The following is a 27263-nucleotide window of genomic DNA, read 5'->3' as shown; positions in this document are numbered from 1 at the left end:
CAGGCCTCACACAGTTGCAAAATGAAGTCAAACAGTTGAACATAGATAAAAAGCCAGCCACAGTTTCACAAAGAAAGAAAACCAAACAACCAGAGATGCAGATGGACATGAAGACAGCCACACATTTGGAAATTGATGATGAGACTGTGTTGGGGCAAGGCAGCCGATCACCAGTGAAAATTTGTATCTATGTTTGAAGATACATTAAATGTATTATTGTAAACAGATAACGTGCTTTTACCTTGTAATCCAGCTGAAGCAAGTGAGCGTTGGGTAAAAAAAAATGCAGAATGAGACGGAGCACCTAACCCTTCTTAGATGGATACACTTTCAAGGATTGAGGATATCAGGGATTCCTGAGAACCTGTATGACAAAAAAGAAAGTCAATATATGTATAGAAACAGAATTATCACTTACCTGTTCCACAGTGGCATACGGATACTCACATACATACAGCTGCTGATGGATAGAAAGCAGACCTAACACAGTTGCAAAAAAAATGTCAAACAGTTGAACATAGATAAAAATCCAGCCACAGCTTCAGATGGAAAGAAAATCAAACAGCCAGAGATGCAGATGGACATGCAGAGAGCCACACATTTGGAGATGGATGATGAGACTGTGTTGGGACAAGGCAGCCCATCACCGCAGTAAATTTGTATCTTTGTTTGAAGATACATTAAATGTATTATTGTAAACAGGTAACATGCTTTTACCTTGTAATCCAGCTGAAGTGAGTGAGCATTGGGTGAAAAAAGGAATGCAGAGGAAACCGCAGCACTTAACCCTTCTTAGATGGATACACTTTCAGGGATTGAGGACATCAGGGATTCCAGAGAACCTGTATGACAAAAAAGAAAGTCAATATATGTAAAGAAACTGAATTATCACTTACCTGTTCCATAGTGGGACACGGATACTCACATACATACAGCTGCTGATGGATAGAAAGCAGGCCTCACACAGTTGCAAAATGAAGTCAAACAGTTGAACATAGATAAAAAGCCAGCCACAGTTTCACAAAGAAAGAAAACCAAACAACCAGAGATGCAGATGGACATGAAGACAGCCACACATTTGGAAATTGATGATGAGACTGTGTTGGGGCAAGGCAGCCGATCACCAGTGAAAATTTGTATCTATGTTTGAAGATACATTAAATGTATTATTGTAAACAGATAACATGCTTTTACCTTGTAATCCAGCTGAAGGAAGTGAGCGTTGGGTAAAAAAAAAAATGCAGAATGAGACGGAGCACCTAACCCTTCTTAGATGGATACACTTTTAGGGATTGAGGATATCATGGGTTCCTGAAAACCTGTATGACAAAAAAGAAAGTCCATATATGGATAGAAACAGAATTATCACTTACCTGTTCCACAGTGGCATACGGATACTCACATACATACAGCTGCTGATGGATAGAAAGCAGGCCTCACACAGTTGCAAAAAGAAAGTCAAACAGTTGTACATAGATAAAAAAACAGCCACAGTTTCAGATAGATAGAGATAGATAGAGATGGATGATGAGACCGTGTTGGGGCAAGGCAGCCCATCACCAGTGTAAATGTGTATCTTTGTTTGAAGATACATTAAATGTATTATTGTAAACAGATAACATGCTTTTACCTTGTAATCCAGGTGAAGTGAGGGAGCGTTGGGTGAAAAAGGGAGAAAAAGGGAGCCCGAGCACCTAACCCTTCTTAGCTAAGAAAGTCCACATATGGATAGAAACTGAATTATCACTTACCTGTTCCACAGTGGCATACGGATACTCACATACATACAGCTGCTGATGGATAGAAAGCAGGCCTCACACAGTTGCAAAAAGAAAGTCAAACAGTTGAACATAGATATAAATCCAGCCACAGCTTCAGATGGAAAGAAAACCAAAATGCCAGAGATGCAGATGGACATGCAGAGAGCCACACATTTGGAGATTGACAATAAGACTGTTTTGGGGCAAGGCAGCCCATCACTAGTGTAAATTTGTACCTTTTTTTGAAGATACATTAAATGTATTATTGTAAACAGATAACATGCTTTTACCTTGTAATCCAGGTGAAGTGAGTGAGCGTTGGGTGAAAAAAAAAAAAACATGCAGACGGAGCCCGAGCACCTAACCCTTCTTAGCTGGATACTCCTTCAGGGATTGAGGATATCATGGTTTCCAGAGAATCTGTATGACAAAAAGGAAAGTCAATATATGTATAGAAACTTAATTATCACTTACCTGTTCAAAAGTGGCACACGGATACTCACATACAGCTGCTGATGGATGGAAGGCAGGCCTCACACAGTCGCAAAAACAAAGTCAAACAGTTGAACATAGATAAAAAGCCAGCAACAGCTTCAGATGGAAAGAAAACCAAAACGCCAGAGATGCAGATGGACATGCAGACAGCCACACATTTGGAGATTGACGATGAGACTGTGTTGGGGCATGGCAGCCCATCACCGGGGTAAATTTGTATCCATGTTTGAAGATACATTAAATGTATTATTGTAAACAGGTAACATGCTTTTACCTTGTAATCCAGCTGAAGTGAGGGAGCGTTGGGTGAAAAAAGGAGAAATAGGGAGCCCGAGCACCTAACCCGTCTTAGCTGGATACACCTTCAGGGATTGAGGATATCATGGGTTCCAGAGAATCTGTATGACAAAAAGGAAAGTCAATATATGTATAGAAACTTAATTATCATTTACCTATTCCACAGTGGCACACGGATACTCACATACAGCTGCTGATGGATGGAAGGCAGGCCTCACACAGTTGCAAAAAGAAAGTCAAACAGTTGAACATAGATAAAAAGCCAGCCACACCTTCAGATGGAAAGAAAACCAAAACGCCAGAGATGTAGATGGACATGAAGACAGCGACACATTTGGAAATTGATGATGAGACTGTGTTGGGGCAAGGCAGCCCATCATCAATGTGAATTTTCATGTATGTTTGAAGATACATTAAATGTATTATTGTAAACAGATAACATGCTTTTACCTTGTAATCCAGCTGAAGTGAGTGAGAGTTGGGTAAAAAAAGGAATGCAGAAGGAGCCGGAGCATCTAACCCTTCTTAGATGGACAAACCTTCAGGGATTGAGGATATCATGGGTTCCTGAAAACCTGTATGACAAAAAAGAAAGTCAGTATATGTATAGAAACAGAATAATCACTTACCTGTTCCACAGTGGCATACGGATACTCACATACGTACAGCTGCTGATGGATGGAAGGCAGGCCTCATACAGTTACAAAAAGAAAGTCAAACAGTTGAACATAGATCAGATCAGATGGAAAGAAAACCAAAACGCCAGAGATGAAGATGGATATGAAGACAGCCACACATTTGGAAATTGATGATGAGACTGTGTTGGGGCAAGGCAGCCCATCACCAGTGTAAATTTATATCTATGTTTGAAAATACATTAAATGTATTATTGTAAACAGATAACATGCTTTTACCTTGTAATCCAGCTGAAGTGAGTGAGCGTTGGGTGAAAAAAGGAATGCAGAAGGAGCCAGAGCACCTAACCCTTCTTAGATGGATACACTTTCAGGGATTGAGGACATCATGGATTCCAGTGAACTTGTATGACAAAAAAAGAACGTCAATATATGTATAGAAACTGAATTATCACTTACCTGTTCCACAGTGGCACACGGATACACACATACAGCTGCTGATGGATGGAAGGCAGGCCTCACACATTTACAAAAAGAAAGTCAAACAGTTTAACATAGATCAGATCAGATGGAAAGAAAACCATAAAGCCTGAGATGAGGATGGACAAGCATACAGCCACATATCTGGAGATTGATGATGAGACTGTGTTGGGGCAAGGCAGCCCATCACTAGTGAAAATTTGTATCTATGTTTGAAGATACATTAAATGTATTATTGTAAACAGGTAACATGCTTTTACCTTGTAATCCAGCTGAAGTGAGGGAGCGTTGGGTGAAAAAAAGAATGCAAAGAGAGCTGGAGCACCTAACCCTACTTTAACTGGATACACCTTTAGGGATTGAGGATATCATGGCTTTCTGAAAACCTGTATGACAAAAAGGAAAGTCAATATATGTATAGAAACTTAATTATCACTTACCTGTTCCACAGTGGCACACAGATACTCACATACAGCTGCTGATGGATGGAAGGCAGGCCTCACACAGTTGCAAAAAAAAAGTCAAACAGTTGAACATAGATAAAAAGCCAACCACACCTTCAGATGGAAAGAAAACCAAAACACCCGAGAGACAGATGGACATGCAGACAGCCACACATTTGGAAATTGATGATGACACTGTGTTGGGGCAAGGCAGCCCATCACCAGTGTAAATTTGTATCTATGTTTGAAGATACATTAAATGTATTATTGTAAACAGGTAACATGCTTTTACCTTGTAATCCAGCTGAAGTGAGTGAGCATTGGGTGAAAAAAGGAATGCAGAGGAAGTCGCAGCACCTAACCCTTCTTAGATGGATACACTTTCAGGGATTGAGGACATCAGGGATTCCTGAGAACCTGTATGATAAAAAAGAAAGTCAATATATGTAAAGAAACTGAATTATCACTTACCTGTTCCACAGTGGCACACGGATACTCACATACATACAGCTGCTGATGGATAGAAAGCAGGCCTCACAAAGTTGCAAAATGAAGTCAAACAGTTGAACATAGATAAAAAGCCAGCCACAGTTTCACAAAGAAAGAAAACCAAACAACCAGAGATGCAGATGGACATGAAGACAGCCACACATTTGGAGATTGATGATGACTGTGTTGGGACAAGGCAGCCGATCACCAGTGAAAATTTGTATCTATGTTTGAAGATATATTAAATGTATTATTGTAAAAAGATAACATGCTTTTACCTTGTAATCCAGCTGAAGCAAGTGAGCGTTGGGTAAAAAAAAATGCAGAATAAGACGGAGCACCTAACCCTTCTTAGATGGATACACTTTCGAGGATTGAGGATATCAGGGATTCCTGAGAACCTGTATGACAAAAAAGAAAGTCAATATATGTATAGAAACAGAATTATCACTTACCTGTTCCACAGTGGCATACGGATACTCACATATATACAGCTGCTGATGGATAGAAAGCTGGCCTCACACAGTTGCAAAATGAAGTCAAACAGTTGAACATAGATAAAAAGCCAGCCACAGTTTCACAAAGAAAGAAAACCAAACAACCTGAGATGCAGATGGACATGCAGACAGCCACACATTTGGAGACTGATGATGAGACTGTGTTGGGGCAAGGCAGCCCCCATCATGGATTCCAATGAACTTGTATGAGAAAAAAAGAACGTCAATATATGTATAGAAACTGAATTATCACTTACCTGTTCCACAGTGGGACACGGATACTCACATACATACAGCTGCTGATGAATAGAAAGCAGGCCTCACAGTTGCAAAAAGAAAGTCAAACAGTTGAACATAGATAAAAAGCCAGCCACAGCTTCAGATGGAAAGAAAACAATAAAGCCAGAGATGTAGATGGACATGCAGACAGCCACACATTTGGAGATTGACAATGAGACTGTGTTGGGGCAAGGCAGCCCATCACTAGTGTAAATTTGTATCTTTGTTTGAAGATACATTAAATGTATTATTGTAAACAGATAACATGCTTTTACCTTGTAATCCAGGTGAAGTGAGGGAGCGTTGGGTGAAAAACGGAGAAATAGGGAGCCCGAGCACCTAACCCTTCTTAGCTGGATACACTTTTAGGGATTGAGGATATCAGGGGATTCCCGAGAACCTGTATGATAAAAAAGAAAGTCAATATATGTATAGAAACTGAATTATCATTTACCTTATCCACAGTAGCATACGGATGCTCACATACATACAGCTGCTGATGGATAGAAAGCAGGCCTCACACAGTTGCAAAAAGAAAGTCAAACAGTTGTACATAGATAAAAAAAACAGCCACAGTTTCAGATAGAAAGAAAACCAAAAAGTCAGAGATGCAGATGGACATGCAGACAGCCACACATTTGGAGATGGATGACGAGACTGTGTTGGGGCAAGGCAGCCGATCACCAGTATAAATTTGTATCTATGTTTGAAGATACATTAAATGTATTATTGTAAACAGATAACATGCTTTTACCTTGTAATCCAGCTGAAGTGAGTGAGCGTTGGGTGAAAAAAGGAATGCAGAAGGAGCCGGAGCACCTAACCCTTCTTAGATGGATACACCCTCAGGGATTGAGGATATCATGGGTTCCAGAGAATCTGTATTATAAAAAAGAAAGTCAATATATGTATAGAAACAGAATAATCACTTACCTGTTTCACAGTGGCACACGGATACTCACATACATACAGCTGCTGATGGATAGAAAGCAGGCCTCACACAGTTGCAAAAACTAAGTCAAACAGTTGAACATAGATAAAAAGCCAGCCACAGCTTCAGATAGAAAGAAAACCAAAAAGTCAGAGATGCAGATGGACATGCAGACAGCCACACATTTGGAGATGGATGATGAGACTGTGTTGGGGCAAGGCAGCCCATCACCAGTGTAAATTTGTATCTATGTTTGAAGATACATTAAATGTATTATTGTAAACAGGTAACATGCTTTTACCTTGTAATCCAGCTGAAGTGAGGGAGCGTTGGGTGAAAAAAAGAATGCAAAGAGAGCTGGAGCACCTAACCCTACTTTAACTGGATACACCTTTAGGGATTGAGGATATCATGGCTTTCTGAAAACCTGTATGACAAAAAGGAAAGTCAATATATGTATAGAAACTTAATTATCACTTACCTGTTCCACAGTGGCACACAGATACTCACATACAGCTGCTGATGGATGGAAGGCAGGCCTCACACAGTTGCAAAAAAAAAGTCAAACAGTTGAACATAGATAAAAAGCCAACCACACCTTCAGATGGAAAGAAAACCAAAACACCCGAGAGACAGATGGACATGCAGACAGCCACACATTTGGAAATTGATGATGACACTGTGTTGGGGCAAGGCAGCCCATCACCAGTGTAAATTTGTATCTATGTTTGAAGATACATTAAATGTATTATTGTAAACAGGTAACATGCTTTTACCTTGTAATCCAGCTGAAGTGAGTGAGCATTGGGTGAAAAAAGGAATGCAGAGGAAGTCGCAGCACCTAACCCTTCTTAGATGGATACACTTTCAGGGATTGAGGACATCAGGGATTCCTGAGAACCTGTATGATAAAAAAGAAAGTCAATATATGTAAAGAAACTGAATTATCACTTACCTGTTCCACAGTGGCACACGGATACTCACATACATACAGCTGCTGATGGATAGAAAGCAGGCCTCACAAAGTTGCAAAATGAAGTCAAACAGTTGAACATAGATAAAAAGCCAGCCACAGTTTCACAAAGAAAGAAAACCAAACAACCAGAGATGCAGATGGACATGAAGACAGCCACACATTTGGAGATTGATGATGACTGTGTTGGGACAAGGCAGCCGATCACCAGTGAAAATTTGTATCTATGTTTGAAGATATATTAAATGTATTATTGTAAAAAGATAACATGCTTTTACCTTGTAATCCAGCTGAAGTGAGGGAGCGTTGGGTGAAAAAAGGAGAAATAGGGAGCCCGAGCACCTAACCCGTCTTAGCTGGATACAACTTCAGGGATTGAGGATATCATGGGTTCCTGAAAACCTGTATGACAAAAAAGAAAGTCAATATATGTATAGAAACTGAATTATCACTTACCTGTTCCACAGTGGCACACGGATACTCACATACAGCTGCTGATGGATGGAAGGCAGGCCTCACACAGTTGCAAAAAGAAAGTCAAACAGTTGAACATAGATAAAAAGCCAGCCACGGCTTCAGATAGAAAGAAAACCAAAAGGTCAGAGATGCAGATGGACATGCAGACAGCGACACATTTGGAGATGGATGATGAGACTGTGTTGGGGCAAGGCAGCCCATCACCAGTATAAATTTGTATCTATGTTTGACGATACATTAAATGTATTATTGTAAACGGATAACATGCTTTTACCTTGTAATCCAGCTGAAGTGAGTGAGCGTTGGGTAAAAAAAGGAATGCAGAGGAAGCCGCAGCACCTAACCCTTCTTAGATGGATACACTTTCAGGGATTGAGGAAATCATGGGTTCCTGAAAACCTGTATGACAAAAAAGAAAGTCAATATATGTATAGAAACTGAATTATAACATACCTGTTCCACAGTGGGACACGGATACTCACATACATACAGCTGCTGATGAATAGAAAGCAGGCCTCACAGTTGCAAAAAGAAAGTCAAACAGTTGAACATAGATAAAAAGCCAGCCACAGCTTCAGATGGAAAGAAAACAATAAAGCCAGAGATGCAGATGGACATGCAGAGAGCCACACATTTGGAGATTGACAATGAGACTGTGTTGGGGCAAGGCAGCCCATCACTCGTGTAAATTTGTATCTTTGTTTGAAAATACATTAAATGTATTATTGTAAACAGATGACATGCTTTTACCTTGTAATCCAGGTGAAGTGAGTGAGCGTTGGGTGAAAAAAGGAATGCAGAAAGAGCCGGAGTACCTAACCCTTCTTAGCCGGATACACCTTCAGGGATTGAGGAAATCATGGGTTCCTGAAAACCTGTATGATAAAAAAGAAAGTCAATATATGTATAGAAACTGAATTATCACTTACCTGTTCCACAGTGGCATACGGGTACTCACATACATACAGCTGCTGATGGATGGAAGGCAGGCCTCATACAGTTACAAAAAGAAAGTCAAACAGTTAAACATAGATCAGATCAGACGGAAAGAAAACCAAAACACCAGAGATGCAGATGGACATGCAGACAGCCACATATCTGGAGATTGATGATGACACTGTGTTGGGGCAAGGCAGCCCATCACCAGTGTAAATTTGTATCTATGTTTGAAGATACATTAAATGTATTATTGTAAACAGGTAACATGCTTTTACCTTGTAATCCAGCTGAAGTGAGTGAGCGTTGGGTGAAAAAAGGAATGCAGAAGGAGCCGGAGCACCTAACCCTTCCTAGATGGATACACCTTCAGGGATTGAGGATATCATGGGTTCCAGAGAATCTGTATGATAAAAAGGAAAGTCAATATATGTATAGAAACTTAATTATCATTTACCTATTCCACAGTGGCACACGGATACTCACATACAACTGCTGATGGATGGAAGGCAGTTGCAAAAAGAAAGTCAAAGTCAAAGTCACACAGTTGCAAAAAGAAAGTCAAACAGTTGAACATAGATAAAAAGCCAGCCACAGCTTCAGATGGAAAGAAAACCAAAAAGCCCGAGCACCTAACCCGTCTTAGCTGGATACAACTTCAGGGATTGAGGATATCATGGGTTCCTGAAAACCTGTATGATAAAAAAGAAAGTCAGTATATGTATAGAAACAGAAAAATCACTTACCTATTCCACAGTGGCACACGGATACTCACAAACATACAGCTGCTGATGGATGGAAGGCAGGCCTCACACAGTTGCAAAAAGAAAGTCAAACAGTTGAACATAGATAAAAAGCCAGCAACAGCTTCAGATGAAAAGAATACCAAAACGCCAGAGATGCAGATTGACATGCAGACAGCCACACATTTGGAGATGGATGATGAGACTGTGTTGGGGCAAGGCAGCCCATGACCGGTGTAAATTTGTATCTATGTTTGAAGATACATTAAATGTATTATTGTAAACAGGTAACATGCTTTTACCTTGTAATCCAGCTGAAGTGAGTGAGCATTGGGTGAAAAAAGGAATGCAGAGGAAACCGCAGCACCTAACCCTTCTTAGATGGATACACTTTCAGGGATTGAGGATATCAGGGATTCCTGAGAACCTGTATGACAAAAAAGAAAGTCAATATATGTATAGAAACTGAATTATCACTTACCTGTTCCACAGTGGCATACGGATACTCACATACATACAGCTGCTGATGGATAGAAAGCAGACCTAACACAGTTGCAAAAAGACAGTCAAACAGTTGAACATAGATCAGATCAGATGGAAAGAAAACCATAAAGCCTGAGATGAGGATGGACAAGCATACAGCCACATATCTGGAGATTGATGATGAGACTGTGTTGGGGCAAGGCAGCCCATCACCAGTGTAAATTTGTATCTATGTTTGAAGATACATTAAATGTATTATTGTAAACAGGTAACATGCTTTTACCTTGTAATCCAGCTGAAGTGAGTGAGCGTTGGGCAAAAAAAGGAATGCAGAAGGAGCCGGAGCACCTAACCCTTCTTAGCTGGATACACCTTCAGGGATTGAGGAAATCATGGGTTCCTGAAAACCTGTATGACAAAAAAGAAATTCAATATATGTATAGAAACTGAATTATCACTTACCTGTTCCACAGTGGCACACGGATACCCAAATACATACAGCTGCTGATGGATAGAAAGCAGGCCTCACACAGTTGCAAAAAGAAAGTCAAACAGTTGAACATAGATAAAAAGCCAGCCACAGCTTCAGATGGAAAGAAAATCAAAAAGCCCGAGCACCTAACCCGTCTTAGCTGGATACAACTTCAGGGATTGAGGATATCATGGGTTCCTGAAAACCTGTATGATAAAAAAGAAAGTCAGTATATGTATAGAAACAGAAAAATCACTTACCTGTTCCACAGTGGCATACGGATACTCACATACATACAGCTGCTGATGGATGGAAGGCAGGCCTCACACAGTTACAAAAAGAAAGTCAAACAGTTGAACATAGATCAGATCAGATGGAAAGAAAACCAAAACGCCAGAGATGCAGATGGACATGCAGACAGCCACATATCTGGAGATTGATGATGACACTGTGTTGGGGCAAGGCAGCCCATCACCAGTGTAAATTTGTATCTATGTTTGAAGATACATTAAATGTATTATTGTAAACAGGTAACATGCTTTTACCTTGTAATCCAGCTGAAGTGAGTGAGCGTTGGGTGAAAAAAGGAATGCAAACAGAGCCGGAGCACCTAACCCTTCTTAGATAGATAAACCTTCAGGGATTGAGGAAATCATGGGTTCCTGAAAACTTGTATGACAAAAAAGAAAGTCAATATATGTATAGAAACTGAATTATCACTTACCTGTTCCACAGTGGCATACGGGTACTCACATACGTACAGCTGCTGATGGATAGAAAGCAGGCCTCACACAGTTGCAAAATGAAGTCAAACCGTTGTACATAGCTAAAAAACCAGCTACAGTTTCAGATAGAAAGAAAACCAAACTGCCAGAGATGCAGATTGACATGCAGACAGCCACACATTTGGAGATGGATGATGAGACTGTGTTGGGGCAAGGCAGCCCATCACCAGTGTAAATTTGTATCTATGTTTGAAGATACATTAAATGTATTATTGTAAACAGATAACATGCTTTTACCTTGTAATCCAGCTGAAGTGAGGGAGCGTTGGGTGAAAAAAGGAGAAATAGGGAGCCCGAGCACCTAACCCGTCTTAGCTGGATACAACTTCAGGGATTGAGGATATCATGGGTTCCTGAAAACCTGTATGATAAAAAAGAAAGTCAATATATGTATAGAAACTTAATTATCACTTACCTGTTCCACAGTGGCACACGGATACTCACATACAGCTGCTGATGGATGGAAGGCAGGCCTCACACAGTTACAAAAAGACAGTCAAACAGTTGAACATAGATCAGATCAGATGGAAAGAAAACCATAAAGCCTGAGATGAGGATGGACAAGCATACAGCCACATATCTGGAGATTGATGATGAGACTGTGTTGGGGCAAGGCAGCCCATCACCAGTGTAAATTTGTATCTATGTTTGAAGATACATTTAATGTATTATTGTAAACAGATAACATGCTTTTACCTTGTAATCCAGCTGAAGTGAGTGAGCGTTGGGCGAAAAAAGGAATGCAGAAGGAGCCGGAGCACCTAACCCTTCTTAGCTGGATACACCTTCAGGGATTGAGGAAATCATGGGTTCCTGAAAACCTGTATGACAAAAAAGAAATTCAATATATGTATAGAAACTGAATTATCACTTACCTGTTCCACAGTGGCACACGGATACCCAAATACATACAGCTGCTGATGGATAGAAAGCAGGCCTCACACAGTTGCAAAAAGAAAGTCAAACAGTTGAACATAGATAAAAAGCCAGCCACAGCTTCAGATGGAAAGAAAACCAAAAAGCCCGAGCACCTAACCCGTCTTAGCTGGATACAACTTCAGGGATTGAGGATATCATGGGTTCCTGAAAACCTGTATGATAAAAAAGAAAGTCAGTATATGTATAGAAACAGAAAAATCACTTACCTGTTCCACAGTGGCATACGGATACTCACATACATACAGCTGCTGATGGATGGAAGGCAGGCCTCACACAGTTACAAAAAGAAAGTCAAACAGTTGAACATAGATCAGATCAGATGGAAAGAAAACCAAAACGCCAGAGATGCAGATGGACATGCAGACAGCCACATATCTGGAGATTGATGATGACACTGTGTTGGGGCAAGGCAGCCCATCACCAGTGTAAATTTGTATCTATGTTTGAAGATACATTAAATGTATTATTGTAAACAGGTAACATGCTTTTACCTTGTAATCCAGCTGAAGTGAGTGAGCGTTGGGTGAAAAAAGGAATGCAGAAGGAGCCGGAGCACCTAACCCTTCTTAGATGGATACACCTTCAGGGATTGAGGATATCATGGGTTCCAGAGAATCTGTATGACAAAAAGGAAAGTCAATATATGTATAGAAACTTAATTATCATTTACCTATTCCACAGTGGCACACGGATACTCACAAACATACAGCTGCTGATGGATGGAAGGCAGGCCTCACACAGTTGCAAAAAGAAAGTCAAACAGTTGAACATAGACAAAAAGCCAGCAACAGCTTCAGATGAAAAGAATACCAAAACGCCAGAGATGCAGATTGACATGCAGACAGCCACACATTTGGAGATGGATGATGAGACTGTGTTGGGGCAAGGCAGCCCATGACCGGTGTAAATTTGTATCTATGTTTGAAGATACATTAAATGTATTATTGTAAACAGGTAACATGCTTTTACCTTGTAATCCAGCTGAAGTGAGTGAGCATTGGGTGAAAAAAGGAATGCAGAGGAAACCGCAGCACCTAACCCTTCTTAGATGGATACACTTTCAGGGATTGAGGATATCAGGGATTCCTGAGAACCTGTATGACAAAAAAGAAAGTCAATATATGTATAGAAACTGAATTATCACTTACCTGTTCCACAGTGGCATACGGATACTCACATACATACAGCTGCTGATGGATAGAAAGCAGGCCTCACACAGTTGCAAAAAGAAAGTCAAACAGTTGAACATAGATAAAAAGCCAGCCACAGCTTCAGATGGAAAGAAAATCAAAAAGCCCGAGCACCTAACCCGTCTTAGCTGGATACAACTTCAGGGATTGAGGATATCATGGGTTCCTGAAAACCTGTATGATAAAAAAGAAAGTCAGTATATGTATAGAAACAGAAAAATCACTTACCTGTTCCACAGTGGCATACGGATACTCACATACATACAGCTGCTGATGGATGGAAGGCAGGCCTCACACAGTTACAAAAAGAAAGTCAAACAGTTGAACATAGATCAGATCAGATGGAAAGAAAACCAAAACGCCAGAGATGCAGATGGACATGCAGACAGCCACATATCTGGAGATTGATGATGACACTGTGTTGGGGCAAGGCAGCCCATCACCAGTGTAAATTTGTATCTATGTTTGAAGATACATTAAATGTATTATTGTAAACAGGTAACATGCTTTTACCTTGTAATCCAGCTGAAGTGAGTGAGCGTTGGGTGAAAAAAGGAATGCAAACAGAGCCGGAGCACCTAACCCTTCTTAGATAGATAAACCTTCAGGGATTGAGGAAATCATGGGTTCCTGAAAACTTGTATGACAAAAAAGAAAGTCAATATATGTATAGAAACTGAATTATCACTTACCTGTTCCACAGTGGCATACGGGTACTCACATACGTACAGCTGCTGATGGATAGAAAGCAGGCCTCACACAGTTGCAAAATGAAGTCAAACCGTTGTACATAGCTAAAAAACCAGCTACAGTTTCAGATAGAAAGAAAACCAAACTGCCAGAGATGCAGATTGACATGCAGACAGCCACACATTTGGAGATGGATGATGAGACTGTGTTGGGGCAAGGCAGCCCATCACCAGTGTAAATTTGTATCTATGTTTGAAGATACATTAAATGTATTATTGTAAACAGATAACATGCTTTTACCTTGTAATCCAGCTGAAGTGAGGGAGCGTTGGGTGAAAAAAGGAGAAATAGGGAGCCCGAGCACCTAACCCGTCTTAGCTGGATACAACTTCAGGGATTGAGGATATCATGGGTTCCTGAAAACCTGTATGATAAAAAAGAAAGTCAATATATGTATAGAAACTTAATTATCACTTACCTGTTCCACAGTGGCACACGGATACTCACATACAGCTGCTGATGGATGGAAGGCAGGCCTCACACAGTTACAAAAAGACAGTCAAACAGTTGAACATAGATCAGATCAGATGGAAAGAAAACCATAAAGCCTGAGATGAGGATGGACAAGCATACAGCCACATATCTGGAGATTGATGATGAGACTGTGTTGGGGCAAGGCAGCCCATCACCAGTGTAAATTTGTATCTATGTTTGAAGATACATTTAATGTATTATTGTAAACAGATAACATGCTTTTACCTTGTAATCCAGCTGAAGTGAGTGAGCGTTGGGCGAAAAAAGGAATGCAGAAGGAGCCGGAGCACCTAACCCTTCTTAGCTGGATACACCTTCAGGGATTGAGGAAATCATGGGTTCCTGAAAACCTGTATGACAAAAAAGAAATTCAATATATGTATAGAAACTGAATTATCACTTACCTGTTCCACAGTGGCACACGGATACCCAAATACATACAGCTGCTGATGGATAGAAAGCAGGCCTCACACAGTTGCAAAAAGAAAGTCAAACAGTTGAACATAGATAAAAAGCCAGCCACAGCTTCAGATGGAAAGAAAACCAAAAAGCCCGAGCACCTAACCCGTCTTAGCTGGATACAACTTCAGGGATTGAGGATATCATGGGTTCCTGAAAACCTGTATGATAAAAAAGAAAGTCAGTATATGTATAGAAACAGAAAAATCACTTACCTGTTCCACAGTGGCATACGGATACTCACATACATACAGCTGCTGATGGATGGAAGGCAGGCCTCACACAGTTACAAAAAGAAAGTCAAACAGTTGAACATAGATCAGATCAGATGGAAAGAAAACCAAAACGCCAGAGATGCAGATGGACATGCAGACAGCCACATATCTGGAGATTGATGATGACACTGTGTTGGGGCAAGGCAGCCCATCACCAGTGTAAATTTGTATCTATGTTTGAAGATACATTAAATGTATTATTGTAAACAGGTAACATGCTTTTACCTTGTAATCCAGCTGAAGTGAGTGAGCGTTGGGTGAAAAAAGGAATGCAGAAGGAGCCGGAGCACCTAACCCTTCTTAGATGGATACACCTTCAGGGATTGAGGATATCATGGGTTCCAGAGAATCTGTATGACAAAAAGGAAAGTCAATATATGTATAGAAACTTAATTATCATTTACCTATTCCACAGTGGCACACGGATACTCACAAACATACAGCTGCTGATGGATGGAAGGCAGGCCTCACACAGTTGCAAAAAGAAAGTCAAACAGTTGAACATAGACAAAAAGCCAGCAACAGCTTCAGATGAAAAGAATACCAAAACGCCAGAGATGCAGATTGACATGCAGACAGCCACACATTTGGAGATGGATGATGAGACTGTGTTGGGGCAAGGCAGCCCATGACCGGTGTAAATTTGTATCTATGTTTGAAGATACATTAAATGTATTATTGTAAACAGGTAACATGCTTTTACCTTGTAATCCAGCTGAAGTGAGTGAGCATTGGGTGAAAAAAGGAATGCAGAGGAAACCGCAGCACCTAACCCTTCTTAGATGGATACACTTTCAGGGATTGAGGATATCAGGGATTCCTGAGAACCTGTATGACAAAAAAGAAAGTCAATATATGTATAGAAACTGAATTATCACTTACCTGTTCCACAGTGGCATACGGATACTCACATACATACAGCTGCTGATGGATAGAAAGCAGACCTAACACAGTTGCAAAAACAATGTCAAACAGTTGAACATAGATAAAAAGCCATCCACAGCTTCAGATGGAAAGAAAACCAAAAAGCCAGAGATGAGGATGGACATGCAGACAGCCACATATCTGGAGATTGATGATGACACTGTGTTGGGGCAAGGCAGCCCATCACCAGTGTAAATTTGTATCTATGTTTGAAGATACATTAAGTGTATTATTGTAAACAGGTAACATGCTTTTACCTTGTAATCCAGCTGAAGTGAGTGAGCGTTGGGTGAAAAAAGGAATGAAGAAGGAGCCGGAGCACCTAACCCTTCTTAGATGGATACACCTTCAAGGATTGAGGATATCAGGGATTCCCGAGAACCTGTATGACAAAAAAGAAAGTCCATATATGGATAGAAACTGAATTATCACTTACCTGTTCTACAGTGGCATACGGATACTCACATACATACAGTTGCTGATGGATAGAAAGCAGGCCTCACACAGTTGCAAAATGAAGTCAAACAGTTGTACATAGATAAAAAGCCAGCCACAGTTTCAGATAGAAAGAAAACCAAACAGCCAGAGATGCAGATGGACATGAAGACAGCCACACATTTGGAGATGGATGATGAGACTGTGTTGGGACAAGGCAGCCCATCACCGCAGTAAATTTGTATCTTTGTTTGAAGATACATTAAATGTATTATTGTAAACAGGTAATATGCTTTTACCTTGTAATCCAGCTGAAGTGAGTGAGCATTGGGTGAAAAAAGGAATGCAGAGGAAACCGCAGCACTTAACCCTTCTAAGATGGATATACTTTCAGTGATTGAGGACATCAGGGATTCCAGAGAACCTGTATGACAAAAAAGAAAGTCAATATATGTAAAGAAACTGAATTATCACTTACCTGTTCCACAGTGGGACACGGATACTCACATACATACAGCTGCTGATGGATAGAAAGCAGGCCTCACACAGTTGCAAAATGAAGTCAAACAGTTGAACATAGATAAAAAGCCAGCCACAGTTTCACAAAGAAAGAAAACCAAACAACCAGAGATGCAGATGGACATGAAGACAGCCACACATTTGGAAATTGATGATGAGACTGTGTTGGGGCAAGGCAGCCGATCACCAGTGAAAATTTGTATCTATGTTTGAAGATACATTAAATGTATTATTGTAAACAGATAACATGCTTTTACCTTGTAATCCAGCTGAAGCAAGTGAGCGTTGGGTAAAAAAAAATGCAGAATGAGACGGAGCACCTAACCCTTCTTAGATGGATACACTTTCAAGGATTGAGGATATCAGGGATTCCTGAGAACCTGTATGACAAAAAAGAAAGTCAATATATGTATAGAAACAGAATTATCACTTACCTGTTCCACAGTGGCATACGGATACTCACATACATACAGCTGCTGATGGATAGAAAGCAGACCTAACACAGTTGCAAAAAAAATGTCAAACAGTTGAACATAGATAAAAAGCCAGCCACAGCTTCAGATGGAAAGAAAATCAAACAGCCAGAGATGCAGATGGACATGCAGAGAGCCACACATTTGGAGATGGATGATGAGACTGTGTTGGGGCAAGGCAGCCCATCACCAGTGTAAATTTGTATCTATGTTTGAAGATACATTAAATGTATTATTGTAAACAGGTAACATGCTTTTACCTTTTAATCCAGCTAAAGTGAGTGAGAGTTGGGTGAAAAACGGAATGCAGAGGGAGCCGGAGCACCTAACACTTCTGAGCTGGAAACACTTTCAGGGATTGAGGATATCAGGGATTGCAGAGAACCTGTATGACAAAAAAGAAAGTCAATATATGTAAAGAAAGTGAATTATCACTTACCTGTTCCACAGTGGCACACGGATACTCACATACAGCTGCTGATGGATGGAAGGCAGGCCTCACACAGTTACAAAAAGAAAGTCAAACAGCTGAACATAGATCAGATCAGATGGAAAGAAAACCATAAAGCCTGAGATGAGGATGGACAAGCATACAGCCACATATCTGGAGATTGATGATGAGACTGTGTTGGGGCAAGGCAGCCCATCACCAGTGTAAATTTGTATCTATGTTTGAAGATACATTAAATGTATTATTGTAAACAGATAACATGCTTTTACCTTGTAATCCAGCTGAAGTGAGGGAGCGTTGGGTGAAAAAAGGAGAAATAGGGAGCCCGAGCACCTAACCCGTCTTAGCTGGATACACTTTCAGGGATTGAGGATATCAGGGATTCCAGAGAACCTGTATGACAAAAAAGAAAGTCAATATATGTAAAGAAAGTGAATTATCACTTACCTGTTCCACAGTGGCATACGGATACTCACATACATACAGCTGCTGATGGATAGAAAGCAGGCCTCACACAGTTGCAAAAAGAAAGTCAAACAGTTGAACATAGATAAAAAGCCAGCCACAGCTTCAGATAGAAAGAAAACCAAAAAGTCAGACATGCAGATGGACATGCAGACAGCCACACATTTGGAGATGGATGATGAGACTGTGTTGGGGCAAGGCAGCCCATCACCAGTGTAAATTTGTATCTATGTTTGAAGATACATTAAATGTATTATTGTAAACAGGTAACATGCTTTTACCTTGTAATCCAGCTGAAGTGAGTGAGCGTTGGGCAAAAAAAGGAATGCAGAAGGAGCCGGAGCACCTAACCCTTCTTAGCTGGATACACCTTCAGGGATTGAGGAAATCATGGGTTCCTGAAAACCTGTATGACAAAAAAGAAATTCAATATATGTATAGAAACTGAATTATCACTTACCTGTTCCACAGTGGCACACGGATACCCAAATACATACAGCTGCTGATGGATAGAAAGTAGGCCTCACACAGTTGCAAAAAGAAAGTCAAACAGTTGAACATAGATAAAAAGCCAGCCACAGCTTCAGATGGAAAGAAAACCAAAAAGCCCGAGCACCTAACCCGTCTTAGCTGGATACAACTTCAGGGATTGAGGATATCATGGGTTCCTGAAAACCTGTATGATAAAAAAGAAAGTCAGTATATGTATAGAAACAGAAAAATCACTTACCTGTTCCACAGTGGCATACGGATACTCACATACATACAGCTGCTGATGGATAGAAAGCAGACCTAACACAGTTGCAAAAACAATGTCAAACAGTTGAACATAGATAAAAAGCCATCCACAGCTTCAGATGGAAAGAAAACCAAAAAGCCAGAGATGAGGATGGACATGCAGACAGCCACATATCTGGAGATTGATGATGACACTGTGTTGGGGCAAGGCAGCCCATCACCAGTGTAAATTTGTATCTATGTTTGAAGATACATTAAGTGTATTATTGTAAACAGGTAACATGCTTTTACCTTGTAATCCAGCTGAAGTGAGTGAGCGTTGGGTGAAAAAAGGAATGCAGAAGGAGCCGGAGCACCTAACCCTTCTTAGATGGATACACCTTCAAGGATTGAGGATATCAGGGATTCCCGAGAACCTGTATGACAAAAAAGAAAGTCCATATATGGATAGAAACTGAATTATCACTTACCTGTTCTACAGTGGCATACGGATACTCACATACATACAGCTGCTGATGGATAGAAAGCAGGCCTCACACAGTTGCAAAATGAAGTCAAACAGTTGTACATAGATAAAAAGCCAGCCACAGTTTCAGATAGAAAGAAAACCAAACAGCCAGAGATGCAGATGGACATGAAGACAGCCACACATTTGGAGATGGATGATGAGACTGTGTTGGGACAAGGCAGCCCATCACCGCAGTAAATTTGTATCTTTGTTTGAAGATACATTAAATGTATTATTGTAAACAGGTAACATGCTTTTACCTTGTAATCCAGCTGAAGTGAGTGAGCATTGGGTGAAAAAAGGAATGCAGAGGAAACCGCAGCACTTAACCCTTCTAAGATGGATACACTTTCAGTGATTGAGGACATCAGGGATTCCAGAGAACCTGTATGACAAAAAAGAAAGTCAATATATGTAAAGAAACTGAATTATCACTTACCTGTTCCACAGTGGGACACGGATACTCACATACATACAGCTGCTGATGGATAGAAAGCAGGCCTCACACAGTTGCAAAATGAAGTCAAACAGTTGAACATAGATAAAAAGCCAGCCACAGTTTCACAAAGAAAGAAAACCAAACAACCAGAGATGCAGATGGACATGAAGACAGCCACACATTTGGAAATTGATGATGAGACTGTGTTGGGGCAAGGCAGCCGATCACCAGTGAAAATTTGTATCTATGTTTGAAGATACATTAAATGTATTATTGTAAACAGATAACATGCTTTTACCTTGTAATCCAGCTGAAGTGAGAGAGCGTTGGGTGAAAAAAGGAGAAATAGGGAGCCCGAGCACCTAACCCGTCTTAGCTGGATACAACTTCAAGGATTGAGGATATCATGGGTTCCTGAAAACCTGTATGATAAAAAAGAAAGTCAATATATGTATAGAAACTTAATTATCACTTACCTGTTCCACAGTGGCACACGGATACTCACATACAGCTGCTGATGGATGGAAGGCAGGCCTCACACAGTTACAAAAAGACAGTCAAACAGTTGAACATAGATCAGATCAGATGGAAAGAAAACCATAAAGCCTGAGATGAGGATGGACAAGCATACAGCCACATATCTGGAGATTGATGATGAGACTGTGTTGGGGCAAGGCAGCCCATCACCAGTGTAAATTTGTATCTATGTTTGAAGATACATTTAATGTATTATTGTAAACAGATAACATGCTTTTACCTTGTAATCCAGGTGAAGTGAGGGAGCGTTGGGTGAAAAAGAGAGAAATAGGGAGCCCGAGCACCTAACCCTTCTTAGCTGGATACACTTTCAGGGATTGAGGATATCAGGGATTCCAGAGAACCTGTATGACAAAAAAGAAAGTCAATATATGTAAAGAAAGTGAATTATCACTTACCTGTTCCACAGTGGCATACGGATACTCACATACATACAGCTGCTGATGGATAGAAAGCAGGCCTCACACAGTTGCAAAAAGAAAGTCAAACAGTTGAACATAGATAAAAAGCCAGCCACAGCTTCAGATAGAAAGAAAACCAAAAAGTCAGAGATGCAGATGGACATGCAGACAGCCACACATTTGGAGATGGATGATGAGACTGTGTTGGGGCAAGGCAGCCCATCACCAGTGTAAATTTGTATCTATGTTTGAAGATACATTAAATGTATTATTGTAAACAGGTAACATGCTTTTACCTTGTAATCCAGCTGAAGTGAGTGAGCGTTGGGCAAAAAAAGGAATGCAGAAGGAGCCGGAGCACCTAACCCTTCTTAGCTGGATACACCTTCAGGGATTGAGGAAATCATGGGTTCCTGAAAACCTGTATGACAAAAAAGAAATTCAATATATGTATAGAAACTGAATTATCACTTACCTGTTCCACAGTGGCACACGGATACCCAAATACATACAGCTGCTGATGGATAGAAAGCAGGCCTCACACAGTTGCAAAAAGAAAGTCAAACAGTTGAACATAGATAAAAAGCCAGCCACAGCTTCAGATGGAAAGAAAACCAAAAAGCCCGAGCACCTAACCCGTCTTAGCTGGATACAACTTCAGGGATTGAGGATATCATGGGTTCCTGAAAACCTGTATGATAAAAAAGAAAGTCAGTATATGTATAGAAACAGAAAAATCATTTACCTGTTCCACAGTGGCATACGGATACTCACATACATACAGCTGCTGATGGATGGAAGGCAGGCCTCACACAGTTACAAAAAGAAAGTCAAACAGTTGAACATAGATCAGATCAGATGGAAAGAAAACCAAAACGCCAGAGATGCAGATGGACATGCAGACAGCCACATATCTGGAGATTGATGATGACACTGTGTTGGGGCAAGGCAGCCCATCACCAGCGTAAATTTGTATCTATGTTTGAAGATACATTAAATGTATTATTGTAAACAGGTAACATGCTTTTACCTTGTAATCCAGCTGAAGTGAGGGAGCGTTGGGTGAAAAAGAGAGAAATAGGGAGCCCGAGCACCTAACCCTTCTTAGATGGATACACTTTCAGGGATTGAGGATATCAGGGATTCCTGAGAACCTGTATGACAAAAAAGAAAGTCAATATATGTATAGAAACTGAATTATCACTTACCTGTTCCACAGTGGCATACGGATACTCACATACATACAGCTGCTGATGGATAGAAAGCAGACCTAACACAGTTGCAAAAACAATGTCAAACAGTTGAACATAGATAAAAAGCCATCCACAGCTTCAGATGGAAAGAAAACCAAAAAGCCAGAGATGAGGATGGACATGCAGACAGCCACATATCTGGAGATTGATGATGACACTGTGTTGGGGCAAGGCAGCCCATCACCAGTGTAAATTTGTATCTATGTTTGAAGATACATTAAGTGTATTATTGTAAACAGGTAACATGCTTTTACCTTGTAATCCAGCTGAAGTGAGTGAGCGTTGGGTGAAAAAAGGAATGCAGAAGGAGCCGGAGCACCTAACCCTTCTTAGATGGATACACCTTCAAGGATTGAGGATATCAGGGATTCCCGAGAACCTGTATGACAAAAAAGAAAGTCCATATATGGATAGAAACTGAATTATCACTTACCTGTTCTACAGTGGCATACGGATACTCACATACATACAGCTGCTGATGGATAGAAAGCAGGCCTCACACAGTTGCAAAATGAAGTCAAACAGTTGTACATAGATAAAAAGCCAGCCACAGTTTCAGATAGAAAGAAAACCAAACAGCCAGAGATGCAGATGGACATGAAGACAGCCACACATTTGGAGATGGATGATGAGACTGTGTTGGGACAAGGCAGCCCATCACCGCAGTAAATTTGTATCTTTGTTTGAAGATACATTAAATGTATTATTGTAAACAGGTAACATGCTTTTACCTTGTAATCCAGCTGAAGTGAGTGAGCATTGGGTGAAAAAAGGAATGCAGAGGAAACCGCAGCACTTAACCCTTCTAAGATGGATACACTTTCAGTGATTGAGGACATCAGGGATTCCAGAGAACCTGTATGACAAAAAAGAAAGTCAATATATGTAAAGAAACTGAATTATCACTTACCTGTTCCACAGTGGGACACGGATACTCACATACATACAGCTGCTGATGGATAGAAAGCAGGCCTCACACAGTTGCAAAATGAAGTCAAACAGTTGAACATAGATAAAAAGCCAGCCACAGTTTCACAAAGAAAGAAAACCAAACAACCAGAGATGCAGATGGACATGAAGACAGCCACACATTTGGAAATTGATGATGAGACTGTGTTGGGGCAAGGCAGCCGATCACCAGTGAAAATTTGTATCTATGTTTGAAGATACATTAAATGTATTATTGTAAACAGATAACATGCTTTTACCTTGTAATCCAGCTGAAGCAAGTGAGCGTTGGGTAAAAAAAAATGCAGAATGAGACGGAGCACCTAACCCTTCTTAGATGGATACACTTTCAAGGATTGAGGATATCAGGGATTCCTGAGAACCTGTATGACAAAAAAGAAAGTCAATATATGTATAGAAACAGAATTATCACTTACCTGTTCCACAGTGGCATACGGATACTCACATACATACAGCTGCTGATGGATAGAAAGCAGACCTAACACAGTTGCAAAAAAAATGTCAAACAGTTGAACATAGATAAAAAGCCAGCCACAGCTTCAGATGGACAGAAAATCAAAAAGCCAGAGATGCAGATGGACATGCAGAGAGCCACACATTTGGAGATGGATGATGAGACTGTGTTGGGGCAAGGCAGCCCATCACCAGTGAAAATTTGTATCTATGTTTGAAGATACATTAAATGTATTATTGTAAACAGGTAACATGCTTTTACCTTTTAAACCAGCTAAAGTGAGTGAGAGTTGGGTGAAAAACGGAATGCAGAGGGAGCCGGAGCACCTAACACTTCTGAGCTGGAAACACTTTCAGAGATTGAGGATATCAGGGATTCCAGAGAACCTGTATGACAAAAAAGAAAGTCAATATATGTAAAGAAAGTGAATTATCACTTACCTGTTCCACAGTGGCACACGGATACTCACATACAGCTGCTGATGGATGGAAGGCAGGCCTCACACAGTTACAAAAAGAAAGTCAAACAGTTGAACATAGATCAGATCAGATGGAAAGAAAACCATAAAGCCTGAGATGAGGATGGACATGCAGACAGCCACACATTTGGAGATGGATGATGACACTGTGTTGGGACAAGGCAGCCCATCACCAGTGTAAATTTGTATCTATGTTTGAAGATACATTAAATGTATTATTGTAAACAGATAACATGCTTTTACCTTGTAATCCAGCTGAAGTGAGAGAGCGTTGGGTGAAAAAAGGAGAAATAGGGAGCCCGAGCACCTAACCCGTCTTAGCTGGATACAACTTCAAGGATTGAGGATATCATGGGTTCCTGAAAACCTGTATGATAAAAAAGAAAGTCAATATATGTATAGAAACTTAATTATCACTTACCTGTTCCACAGTGGCACACGGATACTCACATACAGCTGCTGATGGATGGAAGGCAGGCCTCACACAGTTACAAAAAGACAGTCAAACAGTTGAACATAGATCAGATCAGATGGAAAGAAAACCATAAAGCCTGAGATGAGGATGGACAAGCATACAGCCACATATCTGGAGATTGATGATGAGACTGTGTTGGGGCAAGGCAGCCCATCACCAGTGTAAATTTGTATCTATGTTTGAAGATACATTTAATGTATTATTGTAAACAGATAACATGCTTTTACCTTGTAATCCAGGTGAAGTGAGGGAGCGTTGGGTGAAAAAGAGAGAAATAGGGAGCCCGAGCACCTAACCCTTCTTAGCTGGATACACTTTCAGGGATTGAGGATATCAGGGATTCCAGAGAACCTGTATGACAAAAAAGAAAGTCAATATATGTAAAGAAAGTGAATTATCACTTACCTGTTCCACAGTGGCATACGGATACTCACATACATACAGCTGCTGATGGATAGAAAGCAGGCCTCACACAGTTGCAAAAAGAAAGTCAAACAGTTGAACATAGATAAAAAGCCAGCCACAGCTTCAGATAGAAAGAAAACCAAAAAGTCAGAGATGCAGATGGACATGCAGACAGCCACACATTTGGAGATGGATGATGAGACTGTGTTGGGGCAAGGCAGCCCATCACCAGTGTAAATTTGTATCTATGTTTGAAGATACATTAAATGTATTATTGTAAACAGGTAACATGCTTTTACCTTGTAATCCAGCTGAAGTGAGTGAGCGTTGGGCAAAAAAAGGAATGCAGAAGGAGCCGGAGCACCTAACCCTTCTTAGCTGGATACACCTTCAGGGATTGTGGAAATCATGGGTTCCTGAAAACCTGTATGACAAAAAAGAAATTCAATATATGTATAGAAACTGAATTATCACTTACCTGTTCCACAGTGGCACACGGATACCCAAATACATACAGCTGCTGATGGATAGAAAGCAGGCCTCACACAGTTGCAAAAAGGAAGTCAAACAGTTGAACATAGATAAAAAGCCAGCCACAGCTTCAGATGGAAAGAAAACCAAAAAGCCCGAGCACGTAACCCGTCTTAGCTGGATACAACTTCAGGGATTGAGGATATCATGGGTTCCTGAAAACCTGTATGATAAAAAAGAAAGTCAGTATATGTATAGAAACAGAAAAATCATTTACCTGTTCCACAGTGGCATACGGATACTCACATACATACAGCTGCTGATGGATGGAAGGCAGGCCTCACACAGTTACAAAAAGAAAGTCAAACAGTTGAACATAGATCAGATCAGATGGAAAGAAAACCAAAACGCCAGAGATGCAGATGGACATGCAGACAGCCACATATCTGGAGATTGATGATGACACTGTGTTGGGGCAAGGCAGCCCATCACCAGTGTAAATTTGTATCTATGTTTGAAGATACATTAAATGTATTATTGTAAACAGGTAACATGCTTTTACCTTGTAATCCAGCTGAAGTGAGTGAGCGTTGGGTGAAAAAAGGAATGCAGAAGGAGCCGGAGCACCTAACCCTTCTTAGATGGATACACCTTCAGGGATTGAGGATATCATGGGTTCCAGAGAATCTGTATGACAAAAAGGAAAGTCAATATATGTATAGAAACTTAATTATCATTTACCTATTCCACAGTGGCACACGGATACTCACAAACATACAGCTGCTGATGGATGGAAGGGAGGCCTCACACAGTTGCAAAAAGAAAGTCAAACAGTTGAACATAGATAAAAAGCCAGCAACAGCTTCAGATGAAAAGAATACCAAAACGCCAGAGATGCAGATTGACATGCAGACAGCCACACATTTGGAGATGGATGATGAGACTGTGTTGGGGCAAGGCAGCCCATGACTGGTGTAAATTTGTATCTATGTTTGAAGATACATTAAATGTATTATTGTAAACAGGTAACATGCTTTTACCTTGTAATCCAGCTGAAGTGAGTGAGCATTGGGTGAAAAAAGGAATGCAGAGGAAACCGCAGCACCTAACCCTTCTTAGATGGATACACTTTCAGGGATTGAGGATATCAGGGATTCCTGAGAACCTGTATGACAAAAAAGAAAGTCAATATATGTATAGAAACTGAATTATCACTTACCTCTTCCACAGTGGCATACGGATACTCACATACATACAGCTGCTGATGGATAGAAAGCAGACCTAACACAGTTGCAAAAACAATTTCAAACAGTTGAACATAGATAAAAAGCCATCCACAGCTTCAGATGGAAAGAAAACCAAAAAGCCAGAGATGAGGATGGACATGCAGACAGCCACATATCTGGAGATTGATGATGACACTGTGTTGGGGCAAGGCAGCCCATCACCAGTGTAAATTTGTATCTATGTTTGAAGATACATTAAGTGTATTATTGTAAACAGGTAACATGCTTTTACCTTGTAATCCAGCTGAAGTGAGTGAGCGTTGGGTGAAAAAAGGAATGCAGAAGGAGCCGGAGCACCTAACCCTTCTTAGATGGATACA

This window comes from Salminus brasiliensis, chromosome 19, assembly GCF_030463535.1.
Source record: "Salminus brasiliensis chromosome 19, fSalBra1.hap2, whole genome shotgun sequence".
Lineage (NCBI taxonomy): Eukaryota > Metazoa > Chordata > Actinopteri > Characiformes > Bryconidae > Salminus > Salminus brasiliensis.
This window is presented reverse-complemented; position numbering follows the sequence as displayed.